The 23399-nt window shown below is 36.3% G+C and overlaps 1 protein-coding gene and 1 long non-coding RNA gene across 7 annotated transcripts in view; both read right to left on the bottom strand.

Annotated features, from left to right (window-relative positions):
• The window catches only part of CCDC91 (coiled-coil domain containing 91), a 224903-nt gene that overhangs the window by 143583 nt on the left and 57921 nt on the right, over positions 1-23399 (bottom strand). The window lies entirely within an intron of this gene.
• LOC116661353 lies at positions 9499-16768 on the bottom strand. The gene is made up of 3 exons (XR_004317231.1): positions 16757-16768; positions 12318-12329; positions 9499-9822 (listed from the first exon to the last, which is right to left on the bottom strand). It is a non-coding gene; the product is annotated as an uncharacterized LOC116661353 (long non-coding RNA).

Consider the following 23399-nt stretch of genomic DNA (forward strand, 5'->3'; position numbering starts at 1 on the left):
AGCACACACACACACACACACATGCACTCACACACCACAGCCAGGAAGGGTTCTCTACTTTTCAGGACTATGCGATCAGGCTGGACCCACCAAGATAACAGAGGATCACCTCTGGACCTCAAAGTCCAGAACCTTAATCTTCTCTGTACAGTCCCTTTTGCCACGTAAGGTAAAATATTTACAGGTGCTGGGGATGAGGGTGTGGACACTGGGGCGGGGGCATTCTTCTGCCCACTACGTCTGGACAACAGTCATCCCCAGTCTTCATTTCAGGCAGCCTTCCGGCAGCATTTGCACACCTGACCCGTCTCTCCTCTTTGGAACTCTGCCTTCTCTCGGCCTGGACAGCCAACTCTCACTTCTCCTCCTACTCACCGGCCACCTACTCTCAAACCTCTTTTATTAATTCCCCTTCATCTTCTCTCTAACTATGGGAGTGCCTCAAATTTCAGAAGTAATGATAAAGAGGATGATGGAAATAACAACAAAGAAGTCTACTTACACCTGCAGTTTTCGAAGTGTGGTCAAGGAACCCTAAGTGTAACAGGCAGAATAAGGGCCTCTCAAAGACAGACACATCCTCATTCCTGGAACCTACAAATATATCAGGTTACATGGCAAAGGGGAATTAAGGTAGCAAATGGAATTAACACTGCTAATCAGCTGGTTTTTTAAAAAGGGAGATTATCCTGATGGGTCCAATGTCATCACAAGAGTCCCTGCATGTGGGAGAGTCCTGTCAGAGTGATGTGATCAGACAAAGCCACAATCAGCCATTTCTGGCTCTGAAGATGGAAGGGGCCACGAGCCAAGGAATGCAGGGTGTTACAACAGCAACACAAATCTAATTCACTGACTGTCCCTTCAACCCTTTCTGAAAGTTCATAAACTCAAAACTATTTTCATAAAAAATTCTAAGATGTTATTTGTCTTTTTCACTCTCATTCACTCATGAATATACAATGGATTTTTCCAGAGGTGGAAGGACCTGTGATAGCACCAAAAACTAAATAAACAAGGAGATATAAGAACCCAGCTGCCTTCCATGAGGCCAGAGTGTGGAGAGATCTGCAAAAATATAGAACGATGCTATTCTTCTCACTAAATTTGTTTTTATTTTGGAAAATATAGCTAGATTTTCATTAAAAATTTTTATTTTAACATGTAATAGGTTTATCAATATTTATTAAATGAGAAACATCTTTTATTTTTATTTTATATTTTGATATGGTAAATATCAATAACTATAACCCACATAATCAAAAGCCCTTTGGGATCCACAATAATTAATACGAGTATAAAATGGTCCTAAATATCAAGACATTTAAGAACCGTTGCTGTAACACTTTCTATGTGCCAAACACAGCTCTAAGGAGAATGCGTATTTGCACAATGATTGAATCCTCACAATAATTCTAACAGGTAAGTATTACGATTATCCTTTTTGTAGATGAGGAAATGACACTTCTTTAGGAGTAGGCAACACGCCCAAAGTCACACTAAACAGCAGAGGTAAGAGTCCAACCTCTGCAGTCGGGCTCAGTTCTGTAGTTGAATACAGCCTTTCTGAGCTCAGACCTTTACTCTGAAGGTGTTCTCATCTCGTTGCATGTCTAAAAGCTCCAGCCTCACGCCTCGAGGGCTCCAGGCTCTCCGACCTATCAAACACAACTACCTGAAGGACTAAAAGCCATCTCAAGTGCAGCCTTTCCCCAGCTGAAGTGATTCCTTCTCCTCCTCAAATAGTTTCTTCCCTGAGATTCCCCGGACAGTACATGGGAACTGTTTAAGCTTCTCAGACCAAAAATCCAAAGGACTCTCTCTGCTTCATGTTTCATGTTAGTCTCTCAGAAGTCCTTGTCAGCTCTGCCTCAGAAATAGACCAGAACCTAGCCACTTCACACCCCCAAGCCATCTTCCTTTCCCTGGAACAGGGCTAGCCCCTACTTCCTTCACCTGGATGGTAAGTCAGGGAGCGCCAATCGCTTTTTTGCTCAAAATAGTTTCCAGAGTCAATCAGAGTAAAATCTAAACTCCCTACCTTAGCCTACAAGGCTTTATACAATCATGGTCTCTCTCTAATCTTACTTGCTATGATTATCCTTCCCAGAAACCCACCTCCTTGCTCTTTCTAAAAAACATGTCAAATACAGCCTTCCTTCTTTACCGCCTGACCCACTGCTTACAGCGCCTCCCCACAAAGATCCATACGACCTAATACCTTTCTTTCCAAAAGTCCTCTTGTCAGAGAGGCTTTCTACTACCACTTAATCATATCCTATCATTTTCCAGCTCCTTTATTCTCCATTTTTTTCCCATAGTGCTTATCATGGCGTGACAAACTACAAATTTAACTGTTTGTTCCATGTCAATAGCCCCACTAAAAGGTAGAATCTATAAATTCAGGACTTTGTCTGAGTTGGTGTTCACTATTAACTATTCATTTGAGTGATTAAGTCTAGGAAAAATATTCACCATAAAAAAACTGTTAATATGCATAACATAAAAAGTATCTGTAGAAGCTGATAAGAAATACTACAATCATAAAGGGAAAATGTTCAAAATTTGGGAATAGGTAATTACCAAAAACAAACAAACAAAAAAGTACCTGAAGAAAATATTTTTAAGTCCAACACAATGCATAATTTTTAAAAATTCAAATTTAAGGGTGATATGATTTTATGAGCTTCAAATTAACAAAATCCTCTTAAAATGTAATTTAGGTTGATCAGTAAGGCAAGAAGGAGGCAAGCATTGACACCATAACGTAGTCCAAACTTTCATGAAATGAATTTAATTTCATGTTTATATTTTCATCCTCTGATCCAGTAATCCCTCTCCTAATAATTTTCACTAAAAAGAAAATCACAAATCAAGATAGGTTTTTCTATGTAAAATTATTTGGGGACAATATGATTTTAAAAGAGTTTAAAAATTAAAAAATAATAACTATATATATAACAAGCAGATGATTTTGAAAATTTATGATTCATTCCAAGGATAGAATATTATGGAGTTACAGTTCTAAAGAATTTATAAGAACCTGGGAAATGTTTAAGTTATATATCAGATGGATAATAGCATACTAGTAGTATGAATTTGACCACATTCAAAAAATTAGAAAGGAAAACATCAAATCCATGTTGTTGTTTGTTGGAAGTATTATAATTTTATAACTCTTGGCCTGAAAGACACTTATCTCCAAGTAACAGTGATTACCTTCAAAATTATGCTATAAATTGAAAGAACTGTATAGTAAAATTAACCATTTCAAATTGGTGACAACTGGCCTGGAAAAGCTACCTGATATTGAGGCTTTAATAAACACTCAGTAACTTGAACCAAAAATGGCACTGGGAAAGTATTTTGCATATCACCCAGACAAAACACAGCACTATTAAAACAAAGATCTTACAGAAGGAATTGATTTGAATAAATACATTGAAAAATGGAAAATATCTTGTTCAGTTAATAGCAACTCTTTAAAGATGGAAAATTACATGGAAGTGATCCATACAAACATCCAAAGTTAGAATAGTTATCAAATTTGAGTTTAGAAAAAAATTTTCACACAAGGCCTTCTGGAAAAGACTATTTTTCATCTTATTCTTTAAGGTGATTCAACAACGTGGCCACAAAAGCATAAGCAGTAACAGACCTTCCTGTTCTCCTGTCTACTTTGATGTTTGTAATCATTTCCAAAATGCTTCTTCATTTTCTAGGAATAAAAAATATCATGCGAGCTAGAAATAACAATTCATTATGATTTGAACAGAGCTCTTCAAGCTTTAGAAAACAAATTAGTCACCAATGGACTACGCGTAGCCCTGCCAAATGTTGGCCTAAGACATAATTTTGAAGTTGAATTATTAAGCCCTTTACAAGTTTTCTCTAAGAGATAATGTAACCGCAACTACAAAAGTCACCACATTGTAACCAGTGCTACAACGGCCAGTACGTGTAATAATATACAGTATAAATCTTGTTGGTTCCAAAAGGACTTAAGGAACACTTTCAAGAATCACATTTAGCAATATAATACGGCTATGTCCCAATTTTCCAATGATTATTACTCTGATTAGTGTATCTATGAATCAGATTCTCTTACTGCCCTGCCATAATTTACTAATTATTTTCTGCTCACAGCTAACCAGGCTAGACAAGAATAAAATATTCCAACCAATTCCATTCTGGGAGTATCCCATTCTTCCGAATTAGGGCCCTAGTGACTAGGAGTTGCCTGTTTATTTTTTCCATTTATTACTAAGAAATTAGATAAAATGATATATTTGTGTTTCTTTGGGAAAGGGGGTGGAGGGCAAGAAAAAAGCAAAGGAACTGCTATTTGTTTTTTAATCTACCAGTAAGGTAGCTCAAACATTACTCTCTGATAGTAAACCGATAGTAAATCATCTCTGAGAAAATTAAAATCCATGTCAAATCTCTCTGCTACATATGAGATGAAGGCAAAAAAATGTGATATTTTTCTCTTGACTTTCTTGTAGGGACATACAGTCCTAACTCTACAGACCATGACAGCAACTGAGTTTCCATGTCAGGATAAGAACTGGTGCTCACAAAGCTGCCCCTCCACCAAACAAATGGTAACAGATACTTAATATAATCTCTAAAAACAAAAACGAAAAGGAAAAAGGGAGTTAGAGCAATGTTTGCTATATGTTAGAGAGGCCTATTCAAGATGGTGAAAAGTACTTAAATAAAACACTTTCAAAATTAAGCCCTGGACAAAACAGTAGCTAATATTTGATACCTCCTCTGAAAAAATAACTACAGTAAAATTTCACCTCCAACGCCAATGCAGTAAAAAGAGCACACATGGTCAGGTCAGCCCAATTTTAAACCTAGGGGATGTAATTTACTAGCTATGTGAAGCTAAGACAAGCAATTTACTATCTTTGTCACGTTCTTCAACTGTAAAATGGGATTAATGATGCCAGTCACACTGTCCTGCAGTGAAAATTAGGTGAAAGAAAGTATGTCAAGCGATTATTAGTACAGTGTCTGGTGGACAGGAGACCATCAGATATTGAAGAGGGACCTCACCTGGAAACTGGGTTGTGGTCAGAACACATGGAGAAAATCGTGTACCATCAAATTTACTCCTGACGGTTCCTCGGAAAGGGACACACAGGAGGGCAACAGACCGTATCTTCTCCCTTTATCTAACACCGTTTCTCTACCACTGAATAAATCTCTCTCTCTGGCGAAGGGGTCTTGTTGGGAGGGTGGATTTAAAACATTAGAATTACATGTATCATAGTGAAATGCTACATAAGAGAGACACTGGGAACAGCCTGACTGAGGGCACAGCACAGCCATACCCACCACTTCACATCCTAAGGCATAAGTCAGTTTTGTTTGTCTATTTGAAGAGAAGGGTTGCTATTATGTCTCCTTGCTTGCTTTGAAGCCCAAATGTTTTTGCTTTTGCCAGTACATAAAGTTAAATTTCCTAATAAGCTAAATGTATATACGTGATGCCACTCCACTGGATTTCCTTACCTTATTGAGCAAATCAGAAAAACACTTTTAAAGTAAAAACTAAAATAAAATAAAATCATGCTAGAGAGCAGAAACAGGTGACAAAAATTTGTGCTCCTGAATTTATGTGTTTTACATAAAGAAGAATGTCTCCAAAGCCTAATACAGAAGCCACTAAACCATCTTCAAATCATTTTACCAAGACTAATTATCTAGTTTCTAAGCCTTCAGCAGACCAGAAGGAGTAAGAGAAAGAAAATACTGCATGCAGGGATAGGGAAGACATAAAAACAGATGATATTAAGCCAACTCATCTTTGAGAAAAGGAAGCATTAGCATTAATAGTGAAAAGAAATGATGAGCTCATATTTAAGGTGCTTTTGAAAAACTACTTTAAGCAAAACCTGTTTTCATCTTCAAAATCCATTCTCTTAAACTGCTTGAGGCAATCAAGCTAGGTAAAGAACAACAGAAATATGCCAAGAAACGGACTCCAGCACTAAATGCGGAAAAGCAACTGTTCTATACAGGAGAAAGCATCTCCACTGCCTTCAGCACCTCACAGTCCTTAGGCTATTAGAGTTCTGAGAAAACAAGACTAGTAAACACCCCACCCCCAATTGAGTTTTTAAGACGGAAAAACATACACACACACACACACACATACACATACACAAACACAAATTTTACCAGAAGTCATTTCAACTCCAAATAAAGGACAAGCACAGACATCCATCTTAAAACAAGTCTAGGGGCAAACAAAGTAAACTGTCAAGTATATTTTCACAATGGTGATAACTGAGTAATCATATAGAAAGATCTTCTACAGAAATGTCACTCAAAAAAACAGGAAAACATTTTGGAAAATTTATATATCATATTCGCATTAAAAGAGGTCAAATATACATTTGAAACAAAACTACACAGTCATAAAAGTAATATACTCTGACATAAGGGAAGTCTGTGCAAAAATGACCTCAATGCCTACTAAATTTAAATCTGCAGCAGAGACAATGAAGAATACATTTTAAAATGCAAAAAAAAAAAAAAAGAAATATGAGATTCTCTGAAGAATGTCTCCAGAAATACAGAAAGATGGAGTTAAAAGTGAAAAGCAAAAAATCAAGACATCAATAGAGCCATTTATTCCTCAAAAGAGTTGATCACCATCTTCGCAGGTTCCATATATGCGAACTTGCCTACTAACTAAAATTTATCTGTAACCCCGAAATCAGTAGTCAGAGTTAAAAGTGAAAAGCAAAAAATCAACAGACATCAATAGAGCCATTTATTCCTCAAAAGAGTTGACCACAATCTTTGCAGGTTCCATATATGCGAACTTGCCTACTAACTAAAATTTATCTGTAACCCCGAAATCAATAGTCCAGGCACCTCCAGGGAGAGTCATCTGTGCCCATCCACAGAGTGGTGACAAATCGGAGCGGCCCAACATACACATTCCTAGGCGAGGTCAAACAACACAAGTCTCTCCACCTTCTCATTCCAGCTCTCCTGCCATAAACAAGTGTCTCTTCCAGTCTTCTGACTGTCATGATTTTTGCATTTTTTATGCTTATTGTTGTTCATCACTTAAAGTGGTCCCCAAGCACAGTGCTAAAGTGCTGTCTAGTGTTTCTAAGTGCAAGTAGGCTGTGGTGTGACTTACAGAGACAATACTTGTGTTAGACAAGCTTTGTTCAAGCACGAGTTACAGTGCTGTTGGCCCTAAGGTCAATGTTAATGAATCAACAATATATATTAAATATGGTGATTTTTAAAAGAAAGACACATAAAATAAGGTTATATACTGATCAGCTGATGCAAATACTGTGATCAGAGGATCTCAGGAACCCAACCTTGTATTTCCCTTAAGAGCAATGGTTCACTTTGCAAACTCAGTGTTTGCAGTGATTTTATTGAACTTAACTATGTAAACAACTAGAATTAACTGTATCAGAATAAGAATTCCGGGAAGGGGGTTGGGGGGAGAGAGGACGAAGAAGCTGGAGTAGTCTCCTGAACTGAAAAAACTCAGCTTAAAAGAAATCACCAAAGGGAGGTCTTTTTCAAACATTAAAGAAAAGAACAATAAAAGGAAAACAGGTCTGACAATATAAACACTTTAAATCGTGTGCTTTTTGCAGTCATGGTCTCAAACTGTTTGTATCTCCCAGAATCCGTGCTACTTGGTAATGCTTGCCCATGCTGGCTCTGGACATGGTCATGAGATCGACTGGGGACAATGGGTTGTCAGCAAACACGATGCAAGCAGAAGCTCAAAAAGTGCTTGCATCCTGGAGCTTGCCTTCCTGATGTTTTTGGAAACCTTCTCAGCCACCACATGAAGACATTCGAACTGGCCTCCTAGATAATGAGAGACATGTGGCCTATTTACCCTGTCACCATGGCCAACAGCCGGCCAACCACCACACACGTAAACGAGGCCAATCCAGATGTGCTGCCCCGGGCTTACCAATCAACCGACTGCACATTTGTGAGGAGCGAGCTCAGCTGAAATCAGCTGACTCTGGCCTAGATCAGCAGAACCAGCTGATCCCTACGCCATGAACAGAAATAGATGACTACTGTTTTAATCTACCAGGTCTGAATAACCTGTTACTCAGTGATACCGAATTGATACATACACATAAAATCAAGTAAGTAACATGCTTCAAGACGGCAGAATAAACTATAGCACATTATCTTCCTGTTCCAATATCTAATGAGATTTGTTTTCAAATAGGGTAACTTAGTGTAGAAAATAAGCAGAACAGAAATTCTGGGGGGACACAGAGAGGCATATCATGGCTCTGCTCCCACCCTTATTCACCTAAGCCTCGCCAGGTAATTCTGGAGAATTCGCTCCCACCAATATCCTCAAGAGAAGCAAACCGAGGGGCTACCTGCAGTGTTTCTGGTAGATTTACGGATTGGCCAGGAGAGGAGACCCCTTTTAATTTCCTGATCCAATAATTCAAGAAAAGATAACTAACTTAAAATGAGGTGGCCATTCTGCTGAGGAGGACTGCTTAAACACCATATTGTTTCCCCTAACTCTTTGGTTCCACGCTAAGGCACATGGTGTCCTGCCAGATCTAAGGAAACACCTGGCTAAAACCCTCTTATTTTCAAGGCTTGTATCAACCATCTCAGAAGAATTTACATTAACAGTCCATGAGCTTCCATCTAATAGAATGTTTATCAGCACCGGAGTCTCCTAATTCCTAAACCAAACCCAGCATCACCAAGGCCACAGAAGGGGTGGGTAGGGCCTGGGGAGAGGAAAGGGGCTTAGTGCAGGATTCTCTGCCTCTAGTTCTCCAGTATGTCAGACAGCCTTTTCCCAGCAGTCACTATTCCTTTTTCCTCTTCTGAATGGAGAAGCCATAGCTGCTGGATGAGGTAGATGGAAATGAAGTCTTCAGAACTACCGGCCATGATGAGGAAGAGATTAAAAGCTCAAAGGTATTAAATGCAGAGAAAAGAAAAATAGATACACTGCACCCTGACAGAAAATATTCAACAAAATCTATGAAGCAGTCAGAGCCCAGGTATTCAAACAAATCTAAATACTTCTTAACTCAACACTCCTAGACTTAAACTATTGCCCCATGAGACAGAAATATGAACAGACCTCAGGCCTTACTTCACAGAGGAAAGGAAGCTGATCTCACCTAAAGCGGGAAAAGCAGCACTATGCTACCTACAAAGCTGTATGTCACAGCAAATACAATTTCTGGACAAAGTCACCCAAACATGAGCAACATGAAAAGAAACAACATGGCAGCCATGCCAACACACACACACTCCTGCCTCCCTCCACCACACACACACACATACACAAGGAATAGAAAGAAACAACGCTTGTGGAAGGATGTTGAGAAGGACTTTTTCTGATAATTCAGAATTGCAGTTAAGCTCCAAAACTAAAGTCAAGAGGTAACAGTGTGCCTTCTCGCTCCCAGAGTTAACTAAACGGTAGCAGAACTGGCCCTTACCACTGCCAAATATCTATGCTGCCACCACCATCACCGCCAGTCTACGTAAAGAAAGGAATAAGGAAGGAATGGGAGTCTTCAGTCTCATGGAAAGGACACTGTTCCCAGAGAAAAGCTTTTCCCTCCCCTCCCAGAGCAATGTAGTCATTCACGTCTGAATTCAAGCTGGGGGAAGGAGTGGCCAGCAAGACAAAGACTGACAGGAAGCATTATCTGAAGAAACGCAACTGGCATCTCGGTCTTTCCCCGTCTTTGCTAAGCTGCAGAACATGCAGATTCACCTTCGCCCTGTCAATGGCACCCAGCCCAGAACAGGGAGGGACTGGCTGGGAGTGCCTGACACGAGTCCTCTGGTGTGCTCTGGAGTCGGTGAGCATGTGTGAATTAAATGACTGGGGCACATTTTTAATCTGAAGATATCTGAAGGCATGAGACCCTCCCCCCCTAAAAAGAACCCATGTCAACAGGACTTACGATGGCAGCTGTGTAACTGGTTTAGAGGAAAAATGGAGTCAGCCTCTCATATCATCTTAGGAAGTGTTCCTGGCTCCTGATTCTCTTGACTTGTTTAGACAGGTGCTGAGCTAAGCGAGTAGTCAGAACACCGAGAGAGGAGACGCACCCTAGACCACCAGCATAGCTAGTAGGTGACCAAACTGAAGAAGTTCTCAGCAAAAGCTCAACACTGCCCCAGGGAAATCATGCATAATCTACGTGGGGACCAAGAAATTAGTAGGAGCCACCATCAGCCAATGAAATCAGAGCTAACCAGAGAAAGAACAGGCAAGGCTCACATCACTAACAATTAAGTATAAAGACCCTTACCCATTCCTCTACCTCCTCCCAATTCACTAGGAGAGCTACAGACTAGAAAACTCAGAGGGAAGAAACAGACATCAATCTGGATCAGTCTATTATATGCTAATCAAACATTAATACTTCTAATCTTTGTTAACTATCACAAATGAAAGAACACATTTTCCAAATAAATATCAAGACAAATTGTCCAAACAAGGATTTTTTTCCCCTCACTTGTTAATCTATTTCTTTGAAAGGTAATACACAGGTATACAAAGGCAGTATTTCTAAATCATCACTATTAAAAAGAAATATTCTGAAAGATTCAAGATAAAGTTCACCATGATTTTAGGTCATATTTTCCCTTTAATTATTTAGGTAGCTCTTTCCTGAATCCCCTCCAAGGTTTTCAATTATGTCCTTAAAATACAAACTTCATAAAAACTAGAAAAGCCACTCTTAAAATGCTCCAACAGATGTAAAATATATCTTAACTCATGATAATATTTCACAATCTTACAATTTTGAATTTTTATTTACTATTGTGTCATTACTGAGGGGATACATTCCATCTGGTACGACTATACTTCTGTCAGTAATATTTTACTTACAGTATCTCTACAGTTTAAGTTTACATCTGGTGTTTGTAATTTCCTAATAAGTATAATTAACCATCCTGAGTCTTTCTGAATGAAGGATATAAATTTGTACAAATTTTAATAAAACATTCAATTACATTGTTTTCTAACTACGAAAGAAACAAACAATTCCTTTAAGGAAGATCTGGAACTTAAAATGCAACCCCCATCTAAAATAACTACTAAATTCTACTCCTATGTTATAAATCTATCACATATTGGCTTGTCTGATACATATTATCTCCAATATTAGATTTTAAGAATAGGCACCATTTCTTACTCATTTTTATACCCTTCAAAACCCATTCCTAGGACAAAACAGGAGCTTAGTTGGTACGAATTCATTTCTTTTCAAGTCTTAAAAAGTGAGTTCCCAAAAAGGCACACTTCAAAGGGCACAGTGTCCAACAATGATCTTGAAGCCATTACGCTAATGAAAAATAAAATGTTTAACTTCTGACTTAGTAGAATGAACATGTGGTTCTACTTTTACCTCTCTTAAATGTATTAAATAAGTGTATCAGGGCAAATGCAATTGCACAAAAACAGCGAACTGTCTCCGAGCTCAGGGTACAGAACTGTGGCATACAGAGTAATCTTTCCAAAAATAGACTAACTTGTTATGAGTATCATCCCCAAAGCCTAGGCTTCAAAACAAGAGGAAAAAAAGGTTTTTTTCAAGATCTGTGGCATTTCCACAGTATTTTAAAAGTGATTTTCCAAAAGGGCTTATGGCAAAAACTGCAACAGCAACACCATTTTCATAGACTACAATGCTTCTGCTTCTCTTTTGTCCTGTAATTTCAGCCCAGTTTGACTTTTTTTCCCTCACATGAACCTCTGTCAGGAGGACACTGTGTTGGCTGCAAATAACCAGTCCACAGTATTCATCCTGGAGATTACTGACAATTCAAAAACCACAAGCATGGAGTTCAGATAGGATTTAAACATGCCTCTGAGGTCAGGAAGTCGTATTTACCTTGCAGTTCATCAGTTTTTATACGACCAAGGTGGAAATCAGCATAAGGAGAAATCAACAAACGACGCCCTCTGCCTCTTCCTGATTTTTTTTTAAATTCGTTTAAAAACCACCAGATCACAGCTTTGACAGATGCCTGTGACTTTGATACTTAGTTGAAAACACAAAAATAAATTCTAATCTGTGAACATGAACTTTTTTTGCTGAAATTAAAAACATAATCAGAAAGTACAGGCTAAAGTCAGTTTTACGATCCTCACTGGTGATGACTAACACTCTCTTCCCAAGACTTTCTCCCATGACTAAGTTGTTTTCTTTTTTTAAGAAGGGGAGAAAACTTTGAAGCGTAAGAAGTGGTAGTAGCTAAATATCTATAACTCATTAGACTTTAAGAAGCCCCACAAGAGCAATGTCCTTGGCTGTCTTATTCACCAATCTAGTTGCAACGCCTAGCGGTGTGCCCAACAAGCAGGCTATTAACTTGTTTTAGCAACTGACTCAGTATTAGGCAAAATGTTCTTAAAAATGTCTAATAATTACACTACCTATATCCACAATCTATAACTGTCATTTGCTCACTAATTATTGATTCAGCTCTTACACAATTAAAAAATGTCCCAAGCATATGTGGACTCAATGATGTAAAATAAAAGGTAATGCACTTAGGTATATTCAATGGGGTTTACAGCATATGGAAAAACAGTTTCGCTTACGGATTATATCTTTAGGTTTTAGATCCTCTATGTCCACATTTGTGCCAGGAATGTGAAAGGAAAAATTTAGAGGGAATGAAATAAATTCCACAATACTATAAACAAGCACTCTAAAATGAAGAAAAAAAGAAGAAAGAAAGAAAGAAAGTCAACCAAAGGACATAGATTTTAAAATCCAACCCAAACACCTTGCTTTAGTAATACTTTCATAAAAATTATTGGCCCCTGAAGTCCAAGACTGAACTGAATCATTATTTGCATAACAGGGAACTGATTCACATTTTAACTTGCTTTCTTCAGTATTATTTCAGGAAGACTTCTTTATTTTCCATTCAATACCATATGTAGAGTCCAGGTATGAAAAATGCATCTTTATTTTTGAAACGACCAAGTTTATGAGCTTAGTGGAAAGTAAATGGATTAAAGTTTTTTTTTCCACCAAACACCATCATTTCTCTTTTCTTTTCCATTGTCTAAAGCTTATCATTTGCCTCTACTTTTAAGCTACCAACTGAAAGACAATTTCCTATTTTAAGTTTCTGTTTCCAATAAAATTGTCCATTAGCCAAGTTGCCTAAAAAAGGAAATTTAAGAATATATTTTCTTACGGTATTCACATATGAAATTCCACGACCTCATTAATAAACAAAAAGGGAGATTTTAAAAAATGACATCTGTTTACTTCACATCGAAAACCTTCATAGAAAATAGTAATAATAATTCTTGTCAGTTATTAAGATAGGGCAAATGTGATGCCTTTTCCAGAAAATGAACAACAGAACATCAGTGTGGGCAGAGGGACAAGTTTTATCCTCTCACTACACCTTTTACTTTCTACAGTTACACTGCTTTTAAGCACAACTCCTTCATCCACATTCTAAGGCCTCATCACTACAAATTCTACTCAACTTCTATGCAACTTCCACTTAGTTAACTAGTAAGTTTTTCTTAAAAAAATACAATGTTGTCCTTTCTCTTTAATAAAATTAGTAATCAGAATAAAACCTGTAGCTCAATTTTAAGAAATGTTTAGAAATAATTATGTATGTCCCAATTTTCTCTTGGCCTTAATGTTTCATTCTGTCCATTTATTCCCTGATCCTGATTTTTTTTACTTAATTTACAGTTTTCTACTTTGATGTTTAAAAATCAAACAAGACACCCAAAACTTTTGTGGAAAGAAATGAGTTGCAAATAGGTAAACGTAAAACTACAGTCATTTGTGTGCTGTCAGAAAACAAACAACCACCAAAACTACAAATGCCCATGATGGAAATCTGAGCTGAAATGTAGTCCTGCTGTCCTTCCCTAGATAACGATGTAAGACAGGTGGAAATAACTGCAAGATTTGTTTCTTCTGTGTTCTTTGAAAGGTTGATAGCAATACAAACATCAATTAAATCTGTGATGACTTTGAAAGGTACAGAGATTTGAAAGTAAATTACAGGATTCAAATTAGCAGAGTGCCTCTATATTATCAATGATACGTGATACAAGGACATCCTTTGAATTCTGTGTACAACAAAATCTGTTTCATTTATCAGCTCTTATCACTTTAAAAATAATTAGCTGTGAAATTTTCTATAAATAGAGTGGAGATTTAAAATTGTCTTTAAAATGACTTTAAGAATCATTAAAATATTAAATCTGCTAAAAGTCTATAAAAGATGTAGAAGGAATATCTCAAATGGTCCATCGGGTTTAATCTTGCTGGAAAAGTAATCCTACTTCAAGTCACAGCCACAACTCACAAGGAATAAAGGAATAAAGATGGACTTGTGGTTTAATTCTAAGCAGACTGTAAGCGTCATGTCCCTAATGGCACAGAGAAAAAAATGAGATCCATTGCAAGTGAAAAATATGGAATGCCACAAAAATATTTTAGACAAAAGAGCTGAGACAAAGAGTGTGCCGAGCCATGTCTGAGTCATCCATGAAGGAACAGAGAACATTGCTACTGCTGAGCCGGCTTCCTCTGCAAAGAAGAATATACGTGCTATGAACAACAGGCACCCTATCTCGTAGAACATAAAAATGAGCTCTTATTTCTTACAATACTTCTTACTGGGGCATCCTCTTTAAACACAATTTGGTGATATCTATACATTTTTTAAATGCAACATTGAACAATTTATAAAAATAAAACAATTTTTTTTAAATAGAAGCTACTCATTAAGCCCACCCCACCCCGGCCCCACCTCCACTGTCAGGTGACATCACTTCCTACATTCCCTCCCCATTCATTCTGCTCCAGCCACACTGGTCTCGTAGGTTTTGACTTCAGAGCATTTTTATTTGGCTGTTCTCTAGGCCTAAAATCTCCTCCTCCTCACCATCTTCAAGTCTCTGCTCAAAAGTCAACTTTTAAATGAAATCTTGATCACTGCATTTAAAACTGCTACCCACTCTTCCCTCCCCCCGGGAGTCCCCCTCATCCTGCTCTCATTTTTTTTCATCACTTAATCACTTTCTATTTTAAAATAAACTTACTTTACACTTATTAAATACTCTCTGTCATCACTAAAATGTAAGTTCTGTGAGCAGCAATTTGCCGCTGTTGTTGGTTTCCACTGATACATCAAACATCCCAAACAGTATCTGGCACAAGGAAGGCTTCTCATAAATATTTCTTGGATGAATTCACATGTGAACAAACTTACTTCTCACCCATTTCAGGAGAAAAAGGACATTCAAACTCTACAGTAGATCAACTTCTTCTTATATATTACATGTTACAACACCTATTAATTGTGGTTAATAACCCAAGGTTGCCACTCTTCTTTTCTGTTCGCACATAATCCACCACTGTTTACCCCCTATTTATCTAACATCTTTCTTCAAACAATAAACGGTATTTCAGAGCTGCTGTCTTACAACAGAAGCAGCTAAGTGCAACTGGTCCTTCTCTGAGCAAGGCAGGATGCTATGAACATTGACTCTTTCATTTATTACATTTTAACAGAGTGCATTTCTACCTTTGCTCTTTAAAGTTTTTGAATGCTTCAGAATCTGCTTCCAAATAACATTCATACATTCATTCATATATAAAATGACTACATATTAGGTACTTAGTATTACTCTATTCGGTACTAAACACAGAACATAATACCAAAGAAAGACCGATTTCATCTCAAATCTCATTGTTCTTATATAAGTCTAGATGGAAAGTTACTAAACAAGTAATGGAAATCACATGAGCTAACATTATACAGCTGTGTGTGCCAGTCGTTCTTAAACACCTCAGAACAGGAACACGCTTAATCTTCACAATAACCCAGAGAGGAAGTATTATTATTACTTCTATTTTACAAGTAAGAAAAATGAGACTTTTTGAAGTTTTGAAAGGTTGGCCTTAATATGAAGGAAAACAGAGAACCACCTGAAGACGTAAAACAAAGGATACAATGATCCTGAGAATTATTCCGGGTCAGCATGGATATTGGATCGGAGCAAAACAAAATCACAGATAATAATATGAGTGAAAGATGTTGCTCCCTAGGCTAACACAATGGCATTACAGAGGGGGAACAGCGCTTAGCGTTTGAAAGAGCCTGAGGAAGAACAGCAGGAGCATTCAGTGACTAAATGCAAGCAGAGAATACATGTCCACTCTGAGAGTCCCTTACCCCAGGAATCTCGTATCACATTGTTGTTACTGATTTGCTATAGGGTAAATGAAACCATCAATATTTCATAAACAAGACGTCTTTTTAAAAGTCTCACAAGGGAAGTTTACAGAGCCTAAATAATTTTGAAAACTTGAAAGCCAAGCCATGCTAGGCTTCTTCCTCTTCCTCACTTCCAGCAGTTACGTTCTCTAAATTTTTCTGCCTAAGTATCTTTCAATACCTCCTCCTCCTATCTTTACTTGTATTTCTCCACTTCATGAAGATCCCCATTACATTTCTCTTGGGCTAATGCATCAGGCTCTAAAGAGGTCTCCCTAAATCCATCTCCCCTCTTTCCAACTCATAGCTATCAACTGCAAGAAACATCCTCCTGAGATGTTCAGTGTTAGTCAACTACTAAAAACCTTTTGACAGCCTCCAGAAAACTTTCCAGATTCTGCTACTAACATGCCTCTCCCTCACAACCAAACTAACATACCAAACCAGATACCCTCACTACTGAAACTCCAGTACTAGCAATTTTTCAAAGAGGTCATACAGTTTCATAACTGAGGGACTCTGCACATGTCCCTCCCTCTACAAGACCTCCCTTCCCCATTTGATAATCTGACAAAGACCTGTTCACCTTCTGAGTCTAAATTCTAATAACTTCTCCTCCTTTATGAGCTTCCCAACCTTGTATACTATCTCTACCCGCAACCTCATCAGACTATACGGCAACTGCTTACATTTCTTCTTTCATTCATTCCCCCAGTGAAATTGCATGTCTCTGTCTTCATCATGTGAAATAGTTTCTAGGAAAGTACATTATCCTGTTATCCTAGTTTGTTGCACTGAATTCAGGCACAAAATTGATAGCATTTTAGGTGCTAAGGAGCTTCTAACCCTTAAGACTGAAAGCCAGAGTGAGATTATAGGAAATCTGCTTTTAAATTTTAAACAAGTATATTACTATACATGAAATAAAAACTCTTAAAATTTTTAGAAAAAAGTTAACAAATGTTCAGGAGCTGTAAGAAAAAAAAAACTACAAAACCCAATTGAGGAATATTTAAAGAGGATAGAATAAATGGAGAAACATATCCACTAAATAGAAAGATTAAATATAGGGGAAAATGTTGACTTTCCATATACAAATCTAAAAACTTACCAAAATTTCTATCAAAATCCCAACAGGGTTTTCTTTCTACATTTAACTTGTTTAATGATTTTAAAATTTTAACTGGAAGATTAATAGGCAAGATTAGCTAAGGAAAAGAAGGACAGCCCTATTAAATACCTAAACATACAATTAAATGATAGTGATTATAACAATGTAAATGGTCCTGCTACAGGAATCAATAGACACAGATCAACAGAATGAAAAAAAAAGTCTAGAATATATCTAAGTATAGATGGAAATTTAGTATATGGCAAAGGTACATTCCAAGTAAGGAGGGGAGAGAGGAATTATTCCATAACTACTGTCAGAGCAACAAGCTAGACATTTGGGGAAAGTGATAATTAGACCCTATCCCATTTTATCAACAGGAAGTCCAGACGGATCAATTCTTAAATATAAAATGAAATTATAAAATGACTGAAATAAAACAAGGCTGAATATTTTCTAATCCAAAATCCATCCATAATATACTAAACTATTTTTTTACATTTGCTATAGTAGAAGATACTATTAACATAAAAGATAAACCAGAAAATAGTCCTTATACTATATGGCAAAGTGTAAATAACCCATGTATATAAAGGCCCCCATAAATCATTAAAAATAAGATGAACAGAAATTTTTAATGGACAAAGGAGAAATACACAAAATTTAGGAATTAAGTGAAAATGATCAATAGCATAAGAAAAAAACACATACAAATAGGAAAAAATTTAAAAGAGCCAGAGATATGTTTTACTTCTCTAATTAGCAAATATTAAAAAGGCTGGTAATACACAGTGTAGGCAAGGATGCAAAAAACAGGCACTCTCATTTATTTCTTGGTGAAAGTGTAAATTTGTACAAAATTCCAGAGGACAAATTGATAGTATCTGTCTTCACAATGTTATCTGGAAGGTGCGAAATTATAAGCAGCTTTCAGAGAGTTACAGATTTCTATATTAGACTTCTTTTACTAGATTATGTTACTAGAAAAATTATGTTTTAAGAAAAAAAGAATAAAAGAAAATTTATAGGACAGAAGAAATAAGGAAGGCAGAGAAAGTATATCTAGACACATACAAAATGTGCACATATTAAAAAAAAAGAAACTGTTCAGGAAGAATATTATTTGGGAAAAAGAAATTCTAGCAAAATGGGAAAGACTTCAAAAATCAAGTGGCAACCAAGTTTGAAATGATAGGAGAAAAGTCTCATGAAATGAAAGCAAAAGAGGGGTCAATGATTTTTCAAATGTGTGAGGTCCTTGGTGAAGCCTTAAAGCAAAAGCAGGACCTGAGCGGCTGCCACATGCATAAATTCCTGTGCAGTAAAGAGCAGGTTAGTGTTTGCCATGAAGGCTGCCTTTTTCAGATTCTGCAGGTTTCGTGATGCTGTGTGATTTCAGGCACTGCCATAATTTGTGAAACTCCCTGGCAGTTAGCCTGTGATCTTAGAAGCAAATGGAGTAGGCAGCATATTTATATCTCTTTTTCATTATTAAAATGTTTCTACTCTGTATCTACAGCTGAAACCAAGTATTTTCTTATGATATTTAACAGGATACAAGGATAGTATATACATTAGCTTGAAAGAAAATACACATCTCTTAATACTTTTAACACATAAATCTCCTTCAAAAGCCATAAATTCATTAAGTAGCTTTTTAATATGAAATAAAAAGTACTGTACTTTTATCTTTTAAAAAATTGAATCCACCTAAATTTTAGCATGCAGATGGACATGAAGTACATTACAGCCTTAAATATAAAACACCTATACTCCATCTTAATCTGCTCAGGCTGCCATGACAAAATATCATGGACTGGGTTGCTTAAACAGCACAAATTTATTTTCTCACAGTTCTGAAGGCTAGATGTCCAAGACCAAGGTGCCAGTTTGGTTGGTTTCTGGTGAGAGCTCTCCCAGGTTATAGCTTATAGAAGGCTGCCTTCTACCTATGTCTTCATTTGCCAAGGGGCGAGAATGAGCTGGGAGCCACCTAACCCTGCCCCCAAGTTTCTCAGGTTTTGAAGCTTTGGGTGTGTTGTGTCCTCTCCTTAACACTGATCTCTGGCTGCTCTGATAAAGGATTCTTTTTTCCATTACTTTATACTTAACTGCCTGGCTGAGGGACAAAAAGGCTCCATGACTTACCTACCAAATAAACTACATGGATTTTTGAAGAATTTGCTTCAAACCAGTCTTTTCATTTACTGGTGAGGTCTGCGACTTTGTTCTAGAATGGCTGAGGTCAGAATTTGACCTCAGATAAGTAGGGAAATAGGGTAAATACATCCCTTGAGACTGTAAACTAGAGTATTCAAAAATAATAGGTTTGCCTCACCACTGGATGAGAGTGAGACCTAGTCTCATTGTAAGTCCATGTTTTCCTATTTTTTGGCAATACCATTATGCACACACACACAGAAATCTATCACTAAACACTGCTCAAAACATCTGGCGGGTACAAAAAAAAAAATCTTTGTGCCCTCTAAGAAATCTCCTTGGGTAATTTATAATCTAGTAAAGAAAGTAAAACACATGCTTCTAAAGTAACAAATGCACTTACAAACATCCCAATAGTAAATGGGATAACTGTAAATAAACATTAAAATTATATTTTACCAAATTATGTGAGCCTGAAAATACAATTTTAAAAGTTATTTAAATTTAAAAGACAATTTAAAGACCAAACTCAATGCCACAGAATAAGTTTCATAATGACAATTCTACAACATCTCTGAAACGTGTCTGCATAAATCTCTACGTTAGCGCAGATCAAAAGGGGTCATGTACTATGTAACTTTAAAAGAAATTATGGCTATGAAATTAGCATCCAGCCTTGAATCACTCATAGTTAAAAATGAGTAAAACTTTTAAGACCAAATGAATATACAGAATTAATGCATGCTTGTCAAAGAAATTTTATGAATAATCATATTATGAGAATTTAGGTACCAAAATTTACGGTAGACTCTTAATCCAATTTTTGGTATTAATTTTTGTTGGAGAAAATCTCTTTAATGAAAGTAACTCATTTAAATAGATTAACTTTTTTTAACATTTTTATTGATTTATAATCATTTTACAATGTTGAGTCAAATTCCAGTGTAGAGCACAATTTTTCAGTTATACATGAAAAATTATATTCATTGTCACATTTTTTTCTCTGTGAGCTACCATCAGAACTTGTGTATATTTCCCTGTGCTATACAGTATAATCCTGAGAAACTATTTTTAAATTTAAAAATAGGTTAAAAAACCTTTATTTTCTATTTACTGAAATATTTTAAGTTTCATTTTTATCTGGTCAAAACAGTTTACTTGGTTTTTTGGTTTTTAAACATTTTACATTTCTAACTAAACTACTTACAAATTCTAAATACACTGAAACATATTTGGAACACGAAAACTCATTTTACATATTAAATCAAACTGAAGATGCATTTTTTCATCCCACTTTAAGATTTCTAAAATTTGGAAATGCTATCTTTTCTGTCCCCTCAAAATCAATTATCAAATTGATGGTGTGTCCTAAAATATCCATGTCATCTTAGATTTGTGAAGGTACTAGCTAACGCTTTAAATTTCTATTATTGTGTAAGGGAGGAAAAACATTTTCACAATGGTCAATTAGCCTATAGAACTGAAGATGGTATTCTTCTAATGACTTCAAAATTATTCAATTTAGTTCCAATAAATGAAAGAACATCTTGATTTTCTAAATTATTAGGACAGAAATGAGAAAAATCACATAATACCTTCAGCATATGAGCCTGCATGAAAGTTTAATAAACTACACCTCTATTTTCAGTTCTCAAAAATGTCCCCAATCTTGGCTTTTTTTTTTTTTTTTTTTTTTAAAATAAAAGGTCAGTTTTCTTATTAGTACCGTTATTCAGGGACAAATAATCCAATTTTTAAAGTATACATTTTTCCTACTGGTAGAAAAGTACTAAAAATTTTTTTGTTTTTTTCTAAAAATTGCCTATTTGGATGATAAAATTGGAGGTGCTTTCTTAAAATGTTTATAACTTTGTTACTGTTTAAACTGAACCCAACAAGCTAATGTTTTTATAAACAACAGTTTAAGCTGTTTTCATTTGAAAAATGTGTATCATTTTTATTTTCTAAAAATGATCCTCATTTAAAAGAAAAAGTTGTCACACCTAAGTTAAGGAAAGGTGGCTAACAGCTAAATTAGGGAATAAAGATAGTAAATGAAAAGAAATAGCATAAAACTTAAGTGTGTATTCTCAAGATAATATTTTGTGGAGGAAAGGGAATGACTTAAGGTCCTTATTAGAAACATCAATCATGGTGTTGGTGACCTGCATCTACACATATAGGTAAAAAGGTACAAATAAAAGTTATATGTTGTAAGACAAAAACAAACAAACAAAAAAACAACCAAATGAGTAGTCATTTATACGCTTATAAATACCCTCCTCTTCAAATTAGTTGTTTAAAAGCTTTTTACCTTCCCTTAAAAAAAATGAAATGAAGCATACAAAATTCAGTGACCATCAGGAAAATGTAATATAATTGACTTTCTACAAAATTGAAGATGAAAACAAAGAATAAAGCAGTAGTTTTCCCGAGTCTTTTTTGTTTTTTTTTTAATTCTCTGGACATTTTTGTCTTCAACAATTCTCACGGACACCTACAAGTACCAAACGATCGTATACAAAAATGAATAAAACCTGGCCTTTTCCCTCAACTTTTATTAAGCAAGAATGAGATCTGTAACTCCCTGCAATCTACTACTAATTCCAGAAAGAGGTAAGTATCCTCAGGAAAAGCATACGTTTAAGCCTTGATATCAGGTAATTCCATTTAATAATCGTTACCCGTGAAAGAACACTGGGAGTGTTGTAGTGACGGTACAGTTTTCAGATCTCACAAAACTCCCTCACAAAAACATCTAGAGTGCCTAAAAAAGTAGAACCAAAAACTCAAATTCAATATCTATTGCAAAAATAGATGGCACAGTATCTCTATGGATGTGAAAATACAAGCAAGTAAAGATAAACCACGAACAGTCAAGACGGTTATCTGGTAGTACTTACGGTGAAAAAGAATATGAAAATGAATGTATGTGTGTTCATGTATGACTGAAGCACTGTGCTGTGCACCAGAAACTGACACAACATTGTAAACTGACTATACACCTCAGTAAAAATAAATAAAAAAAATTTTTAAATGTTTTAAGTACACAAAAATATTGAGAATAATATCTATCCATACTGCAGTGCTATAACCTGTGAAATCAGCAGCAGAAATGGCATATGGAAGACTGGACCCGGGCTTTAAAAAGTTTATACAGACAATTCCCAAAGTCAGCCACAGCCACTCACAACTACCAGAGATGATAATTTAATGATCAACTGCATCTATTCATTATATTCTTTAAAATGTGGTAGCAAAATAGGTCTGAACATTGTTTTCTTTTTCTGTCTTATGCGAGGTGCGATCTGATAAGCTGCCAGTTTCTTGGGTGCTTGTCACAGGTGGGAGTGGACCTGCTCTGGGAGTCAGAGAAGGAAGACAAGAGAGATTGGAACACAAGCTGTACTAAGATAAGTTCTCTAGTCATGTTTCATGAGGAGTCCTTTAAATAGCGACCTCTGACAGATGCAGCATGACTCACTTTTCTTCCTCTGCTGAGGCTACACACCCTGGACAGAGCAGGAAAGGAGGGGTCATGCACACCCCCATTGTACCACAGAGTTCATGGCATTTGTTATGGGCACATTCACACCCCTCCACCTATCCTGGTAATCAGACCATATCACATAAAATAACACTGTTAGAATTCTCTGTAATAGTTAATGTTTAAAAAAAAAAAAGGTTCATTTCAAGGTTTTACAAACATTCCACTTATTAATTACTCTTTCTCTGGTCAGACTAAAATCTTGACAAAGGCACACCCAACATTGGCCTTAGTGGAGGTAAATTTCACTACAAAATTTCAGGTAGATTTTGTTACAAAACTGGA

This window comes from Camelus ferus, chromosome 34 (genome assembly GCF_009834535.1).
Source record: "Camelus ferus isolate YT-003-E chromosome 34, BCGSAC_Cfer_1.0, whole genome shotgun sequence".
Lineage (NCBI taxonomy): Eukaryota > Metazoa > Chordata > Mammalia > Artiodactyla > Camelidae > Camelus > Camelus ferus.